Genomic DNA, 9,701 nt, shown 5'->3' with positions numbered 1-9,701 from the left:
AAAAATGACACGAATCATATGTAAATGCAAGCAATGCAATATGTGCACTGTATTGCACTATAGAGTGCCAGTGCCATAGCCGTGCTGCGTGCCTGTGGTTCTTCTGGAAGTGCCTGCAAATAATTCAGCTGCTGTTGAATTATTCAACAAAACAAAATAAATATAACATCTCAAGGAAAGTAAATTTGATTGTAATAATATGTCAGCAGATGATTATCCTTCATATACATATAATACACAGTAACACAGTAAATAGGTTTAAAGAATAATAAACCGTCTCCATCAAATTAAACCTCAGGCCCAATACTAGTCTATAGAAATAAATCTAACAAATGAAATTGATTTAACTGAACTCTATTCACCAGTCGATCAGTTGTGGCCTTGTCTAGTGTCACACTTTGAAGGTTTTGATGCTTGATTCATTTTTACACAGTCATGCTGCCTCCCTCTCTATTCTGGGAAAGAAAGAAACTGTAGTACTGAGGTTGCGTGATGTTCTTTGCCGTAATTTCAGAGAGGCCTTGTTCAATAATTCAGACTAACATTTTCTCAGAGCAAAGTGATTCAAGATCCCAGTGTTCCAGCAAGCATCAGCCTGCCATTATTACGCCTCACTGGACTAAAGGTAACAGCCATCGAACCCCCCCAACACACTAGAGAGAAAGAGTGAGAGGAAGAGGAATAGAGAGAGACTCACATCTGCGCTGAAAGTCCACCACCCCCTCAAATGAAAACTTCAAATGTGTGTTTGAAGTGGATGTGGGGGTGAAGCAGCACAGGATGAGGTCCATTTTACATTGAGCTGTCTCATCTTAAACCTTTTTTGATCCATATACAGTAACATACTGTATTACCAAGAAGACGAAGATCTACACACAAATAATAAAAATATACCACTTTTTAGCACTCAGATTTGTTTATTAAAACATACAGCTTTTCACTTCACAAGACTTTAATTGGTGAGCTGTAATTGTGTGGATTACTTGTGGATTATTGTGATGCTTTTATCAGCTGTTTGGACTCTCATTCTGACGGCACCCATTCACTGCAGAGGATCCACTGGTGAGCAAGTGATATAATTCTAAATTTCTCCAAATCTGTTCCCATGAGGAAACAAATTCATCTACATCTTTATTGAAAAAAATAACCTGTCGGATTTACTTAAAACATTAAGTAAATATTACGTAATTATATATAATTTCACAAATAGAATTGAGTAAAATCTACTTACCTAAGTTAAGTAATTTTAACAAAGCAAATAAGTAACTTTAGCTCGGCCAATAAAGTTTGATCCATTTTTACTTAGTGAAAACTTACTTGGCAATACTTTGATTTTACTATATATAGCACCTAATTAAACCATGCTTTTAAAGTGTATGTTACTTAAAAACATCTAAATAAAAAATACATTAGATATCATGTAAACACCATCTACATAATGTACTCAATACTTGGTACACAACACGATGATGGTAACATTCTGTGGATCATTTTTGAGTATGAATGTGTCATTTTCAGTACAAAATGAACTCCAGATGTAACAAAATCGCAAGTTACTAAACCTAACATCAAAAGCAATGATAAAACAGTGTAAATATAACTGGAAAACGGGAAGAAAAAAAATCGAACTTATTAATTATTCATGCCACAGTGCATGATGAGAACACCAGTATCAGAAACATTGGGTAAGTTTTACTTAATTTTATAACATTTATTTAATTTTATAACATTTTTATGATTTCACTTACAAGCATGAATTGATTACCAATATATAATGTACTTTGTTCATGAAGACATTACATTTGTTTTTCTGTATTTACTTCACCACAGAATCATTTTTCTTTATTTTTCTTTTTTTGGGGTGAGCTATTAAAGTTAAATAAAGTTTTCCAGAGTTTTTCCAGTTTTCTACCAATAGTGCCTGAAGTATCTTTTCATTTTTACAGTGATGAATATTTGTTGGAGTAACAGATAGTGTAAATTTGCCTCATTACTGAGTAGGAACCGGTAAAATCAAGAAATTAATTTTCTCTGGTGCTTAACATTGAAAAAAGGGGGATTATTTACCTCCATCTTCTTCAAGGCTTGTTTTCACTTTTGTTTAATTTACTCATTCTTTTACAGATTTGTTTATTCCCTATCAGACTGGTTATTGCAACTTTATTTATATTTCTCAAGTGCCACGTCTACTTTCTGTCACTAGTGGAACTGCGGTTGAGTGTAAATCTGTTTTGCTCTCTGTAGTTATGCAAATCTCAATAATTAATGTGTTAGGTTGAACAGATGAAGCTGGAAACACCTCCAGCGAGAGAAACGTTATTTTTGTTAAAGTTTCCAAACATTCTAAAATTGTTCCTTGTAAACAATAGACGTTGCAGGAATTGTTCTGCAGGGGAAACACTGAAACACAAGTCTTTTGAAGTGAACTGCACACATTTCAGGAAATCTCTGACAAAACAAGATGTCGCCCTCTTTTTGAAAGTTGATCTAAATATAAGAGCATCTGCAAAAGAATAAATGTTAATCATGATTTCATTGGTAAATTCTATGTGGCTTGTGGTGCAAGTGCAGCGTTAGTCTGGTCAGCATAAGACATTTATATAGAGTTAATGAATTATGCATACGTGGTTGGAAGTAGGATCTATTTGTCATATTAATGTGTCAGGCTAATTGAAAACACGCAAACCACAATTAATTTGTAGTTCTAGTCATAACTATGTCTTGCAATTCCTATATAATGCATGTGGATCTCGCTGCATAACTTGCAAACTTAGTATTTGGACACATTTATGTGTATTTCTGTTGACATAGTATGACATTAATATACCAAAGCTTTCATATCATATCAACACCACACATACAGTATCTCAGGAACATCAAGAGGAGACACAACCTTAGTTTCAAATTTAAATTTCTCTCTCATCCACCCACCTCTTCCCAGTCTCGCTTTCCCCCCACTTCTCTCTTTCTCACTCTCCTCCCCTGAGAAAATATGCAATAGGAAACACCCATTTCATGGAATGAGAAAAAATGGCACACCGACAGAGACATTCTTTACCTTATTGGATTAATTTCCTCATTCTGCACATCAGAACACCAATTTATTATTCAAAGCAAATGTCTGGTCTGAGACTTTTAATTAAACAAGTTATTTCATCAAAATCTCCTACTGCATTGTAGGGAAGGGCCTGTATTTGATTGTTAGAGGAAGCACTATTGATCTGACAAAAGATTAATGGATGTTCAGACTGACAGTAATTAAACTCTGTCAGCTCTGCTGTTGCCTTGTAGCAAGTCTTCATTACAAGACATGAACACGCATACAAACACATTCCAGTTACAGAAAAGTGCACACACACACACACACACACACACACACACACACACACACACACACACACACACACACACACACACACACACACACACACACACACACACACACACACACAACACAAACACACACACACATGTTTGTTTTTGTGAAAAGTGGGGACATCCCATAGGTCGTAATGGTTTTTATACTGTTCAAACTGTATGTGCTATTGCCACGTTCCACCTCCTTCCACCAGCAGTCCAATCTATTTTCACAAATAAAACTGCCACTGAAACAGTTTTAGCACATACAGAGTCATAAAACGTCCCGGCGCATGTCAGATCACTGCATGGAACGAAGCCATAACACTTCCTCATAATGAAACCACAGGAAGAGGATTAAGAGCAGGCTTATAGCTGACAGATTTAAAATGCTTTTTCATCAGAAATGTTACCATCAGCCAATCAATCTGACCTGACAGCATACACATATTTACTACATAATGTTTAACAGAGATTTAGTTAGCTGATGTTTAAAGGGATAATTCACCCAACTGTATGACTTTCGTTCATCTGTGGAATATTAAAGAAGGTATTTTGAGAAATATTTTTCAATAGTTTTTACAACCAGTGGAAGTCTATGGGCTCCAGTGTTGTTTGGTTCCCAACATTCTGCAAAATACCTTCTTTTGTGCTCTACAAAGGAAAGAAAGTCATATAGGTTTGGAACCACATGAATGTGAGTAAACAATGACAGAATTTTCCTTGGGGGATGGAGTATCTCTTAAGTGCCTCACATTATATGTGTCTATATATCATGTACAAGGACTACATGATAGTCCTTGTGAATACTAATTTAATACAGACTTCCCTATATTCACTATATTTATATATGCGGAAGTAAGCTATTTCCTGTGAGCTATTTCCAAGACTTCTGATTTATCAGCCACTGGGGTTGACTACAAGAATAACGAAGTATAAACTGTTGGGCTACAAACATGAGTGTTGTTTATGATTATATTTACGTTTATGCATTTAGCATAAGCTTCTATCCAAAGTGACTTACAATGGAGGAAAATTAGCAGTTTGTCACAAAGCTAACGATATCCATAATATGCAGAGCCAGGTTTAGACAACAAAATTGAAGAGGTGTGACTTCAGTTGATTCTTGAGATTGGCAGCTCATTCTGTGCAGGGTGGAACAGAGAGGGGGAAGGTTTTGGAGAGTGTCTTTGTGCCTCATTGTGAAGGAACAATGTGGCTTGTTCAGCGAACATATCTGGTAAGAGATTAGATCATTTAAATAATAGATTATTTATGATTAATACTATAAATTAAATAATATGATAACAAATATAAGTTTGCATTACCAAGCAGAACAACTGACTGTTATACTATATAGCTAATATAGCTGCCCGAATCCTTATGCCTATTGTTTTGTTTGTTTAGGTTCAATGTTAAAATGACATGCTAAGCAAACCAGTACTAAATGTATCAATTTCATTTTTGCTCGCAACCAAAATAACTGAACTTCAAGGGTAAAAACACCTTTACATTTACAATAAGGTGTATATGATCAAATATATATGGGTAGTTGACAATTTTTTTTTTTTTGTAAGAGACCATTTTTGAAGAAGAAATGTAAAGTCTGATCTTTGAGAAAATATAAAGGGTCACTAACTTTGTCAGTTCTTTCATTGTTTTTTTTAAACATTTTTACTGAACTGTACCATACATTTGTCCTATGGTGTGACAGCAAAAATTAAGAAAAAAAAAACTCTTAATAATATATAAATATATTTTCATATAGCGTTATTTATTTAATATAAAATGATAACATCATTTTTTCCCCACGACTTGACAACAAGACAAACTTTGCTGTCATCCATTCAAAACTGCTGAAAATTATACCATTTTAAGTTGATATTTGTATCTCCCCTATTGCAATACTCAACTGTTTTTTAAGATATTTTGAGATAAAAACAAAGCTGTGGTTCTTTTATGTGTGTCACACCATAGGACATTACGTCACACCATAGGACATCACACTAAAGGACAGAAATGGTAGGTATTAAAGTATTTCTATTTAACTTTGAACATGTCAAAGGAGAAAGTTAAATTTTGATATAAACAATATCAACATGTTTTTTAAACAAAACAAAATAATTTTCATCAACAAAATTCAGTCTCTTTCAATCAGTATGTTACTAAAACTCGTCTAGCCCCCCTGCTGCATGTGCAGCACAGCCAAATATGATTGGTATTCAAACTATATTCATTAAGATGTGAATTATTTTTTTAAACTATATAGCTACTCTTTTTAAGGCATCATTTTTGTTCTATTTACTTTCTGCATTGTTCTCTTAGGATCTCCTCTCTTCTGCGTGGATCCCTTTCTGTTCTTTCTGTTTCAAAAACATAGTATTACATTTTATACTTATATTCACGACACTTTATAACAGTACAAGTTTCTATAAAAACATCAAAAAATTGTTTAATTAATGCAATTATTGCATGTAAGAACACTGAAAATGATAAAAAAATAATAAAAAGGAGTTAAAGAAATCTTATTTAATTTTTTAAAATGCTTTTTAAAGAGACCTTGTCCTGTGGTGTGACATCTTTGTTCTGGTGTGACAGTACAGGCGTCACACCAGAGGACATATTCTGTCACACCATAGGACGGTTTCAGCCTTTTTCTGTCAAGTAATGACCTTGCTATTCCAAGCTAACCTGTCAGCGGTTTGCAAGACACATCTGCATCATTTTCCATGATGATTAACACAACCATGAATGGGGTCCTTCAACTAATTACAGTTTTTTTTTTCTGGAATTGTTGATTTAAAATCAGGATATGGTGTCACACCATAGGACATGGTTTTCAGAGAAAAAATGTATTAAGTTTCTACACTTTCAGAAATATATAGAATAGATATAGAATAGACATGCCGGGTGTATTTATTAACATTTTTATGCTTTTCTTTTTAATTTATAAAAGTTATAATTTACTGAACCATGCTTGGGACAGTCACACCATAGGACAATTTTGACATTTGGCTCAAAAATGTAAAAAATCGACTAACACTGCAGCTTTTTTATCAACAGTTCCATGTAGGACTAAGAAATGTTTAATGATTTACAGCATTTTAAATAACGACAATATTAATTATATTCATTTTTATCCTGTGGGACAGTGAAAATGCCATGTCATGTCAACAACCCATACACACACACACACACACACACACATATATATATATATATATATATATATATATATACACACACAGTATATATATATAATATATATATATATACATATATACACAGTATGTATATGTATATGTATATGTATATGTATATGTATATGTATATGTATATATATATATATATATATATATTTGTATTATTATATAAATGTATGCTAGCAAAAAATGGTGTCTAGTAAAATCATTCAGAGCTGCTGGGAGCCACACCCTGCCAACCCAGCAGGAGGTCTCTGCTCACAGGAGGAGAAAGAGAGAGAGCGAGTGGGGGATGTTTGCCCTGACACCTAGAGAGAACACATCAGACTAACCCAGGGAGGCGACAAACAAAAAGGACATCAAAAATGACCTAAATGCATATATAATATGCACAGAATACAGCGAATGAACCTCCCCAACCTATATACACAAACACAATACAATACTGCACTGTAACACTAAAAAAACATTCTTCACATCATAATCATCACTCCCTTTAACACCAACACTTTCAGATCTGCTTACAGTGGAACCTTTATAATTAATGAAATTATTTTCCAAAACTATGCCTTCCCATTCCATAGTTTCCATGTTTCCACTGTATTCGATTAAAACAAATACGGAGGGCAGTTTGAAGTATTGTAAGGTAGAAATGCTGTGCTGATCTCAGGTCAGCAGACAAAAGGCAGATGGAAGATGCTGCAATAATGATTGCAGATTGCCAATAGCTGTCTCTTCCTTTTAATTGCAATCGATCAAAAAGCAAAACGTAGCAATTGATCCAAAATCAATAACCTAAGGTTTAAGACTCAAACCAGTGCACAGGTCCTAATGTCTAAGACCTGTTTTCACTGAAAATAATGATATTTTACAATTTTTCTATTAAGTATAGGCTATCATCTGATATATATTTGAAATATTTATTGAATTTATATATATAAATTAAGACCAGGATTTTTATATAATAATAACTTAGATCATGTGGATTGTCCAACAATGGAATTTTCATTTTAAAGGAAGCAGTATCGACACACACAGACTGTGTGGTAAAATCCAAGCATGACCACACCCTGGTGTCAGACTGCAACGTTTGGCTGCTCTTTCTCCCTCACGCTCAGCACTGCAGTTATTATGTAACACACTGCCAATGACTCTCTAACACATATCTCATATGTGACTTTCATCATTCAACTCTTGCACCCTTCACTGTTCACAGTCAGCCAACTGTTCTGCCATCATCTCATCAAACTCTCATCCTTAAATCAAGCTGCAACTGACTATATCAGATTTGGGCTGATCATTATGTCTGTGATAGATGATCAGAATTATGGTGTTAATTGCTTAAGTCATGGTCAGTCTGAATAGCACAGACTTTGACAAGCATATCTGGAGATTTGGATGTTCTTTACATAAATATAAAGAATGCTAAAGAATGAGTTATTCACTCGTATGATTGTAGGCCTATTCCAGATTATTTCTAAAATACTGATATACTGTCATATGTTTCATATTTACAGATTTTTTTTTCTTTATGGTTTAATTGGATATTAATGAGAAACCGGTTAACTGACCAAATCATTTCCAAAAGTGATTGATTACTGTATATTGAACAACTGGAGTTAATTATTTGCTACAGCCAATATACCTAGGCATACTCCTTTTTCCCCGAAGAACTGCAACTTTTACAAGTGCATTTCTGTTTTTTTTTTTTTTAAATAATATAATTTGATTATATATTCTTTTAAAGCTACACTACACACTTTTATTGTCCCAATACGATCTTTGTCGCTTTAGTATTCAACGGCAATAATTGAACTACCACGCCATCTGTTGGTCAGTTGGAACATGAAACATACAAAATGAATAAATGATGCCATTTCCCATAAAATGTTTTATAACAGGCTATCATTTGCTCCCTTTTCAAAACAAAACAAAAAAACCAAACAAAAAACAACAAAAACAGAACTAAACAAAAAACAACAAAAAACAAAACAAAACGTTCTCTTTCGGGTGGCAGAAACGCCATACAATGTCAAGGATCTAAATACAATAGGTTGGTGGATGTTGCAAAGCTATAAGGTGCAACAGGAATGCTCAAATGTGAATTATAACTGAGATCACTAACCCAGCTCTGCTATCACTGTGCCCCAGAGCTCTTAACCCCTAATGGATAAAATCAGGTTAGGTGTGGACGACAGATAACAGTGTATTATTCTAGTCCAACCCAGTCATTTGCCTGCCTGGATTCATTCAAATCAATTATAACTAAAACAAAAGAACTGAATGGGTCAATTGCCACAAGATAATGCAAACTGGCTTCTGTTCTAAGCCAATTCAGCCTGGTGAATATTGAGGCTGTTTTCATCATGGTACCTATAATTGCATGCCTGTGAGAGAATGAGGAACCGCCAGTCAGACTGCGACAAATACAATGTGATTTATGTGATATTGAGGCACAGTGGAATATGAAGATGATTGGAGCTTATGAGTTCTGCTTGGATTTAAATTTAAATGGTCCAGTGCATAAATAGTGAACTCTTCATATGTCAGTCCATAACGAGTAAAGCCTTTATATTTGTATTTGTTTGCATCACTGTGGTTAGTCTAGATCTAAAGAACAAAAACAAAACAAACAACAAAAAACAAAAAAGATTCTTGCAGTTTAATCATTATTCTTACAGTTTGTAGTTTCCCTTCAAAACTAGTATATCAAAAATTAAATCATTTTATTTTATTCAATGAACAGATGATTCATCTAGGTAATGCTTAGCATATGTGCATTCACTGTCATTCAATGACAGAGAAGGACGAGCTCCTCCAGCTGAATCTGCTTTCTTTCAAGGTTTTTCCTTCCACTATCTAAACATCTTGTGGAGTTTTTCCTTGCCACAGTTGACTTTGGTTTGCTCTTTGGCTTTAAGGCTTGAGACATTTGTTTATGATTGTTTGTAGCTGCACATGAACATGGCTTGTGAAAAGTGCTATTCAAAAACGACTTGACTTTGATGAGAACAGTCAAATAAATAAATAAAACAGGATGCCGGAAAGATACTGTATACTGAACTAATCTTGATAACAATAAACTGAACACTGTCATGACATTTTATAGATATATAAAGACCAAATATGAAGAGACCAATA

Source organism: Onychostoma macrolepis, chromosome 01, assembly GCF_012432095.1.
Source record: "Onychostoma macrolepis isolate SWU-2019 chromosome 01, ASM1243209v1, whole genome shotgun sequence".
NCBI classification, from domain to species: Eukaryota; Metazoa; Chordata; class Actinopteri; order Cypriniformes; family Cyprinidae; genus Onychostoma; species Onychostoma macrolepis.
Note: the sequence above shows the minus strand (reverse complement) of the source record.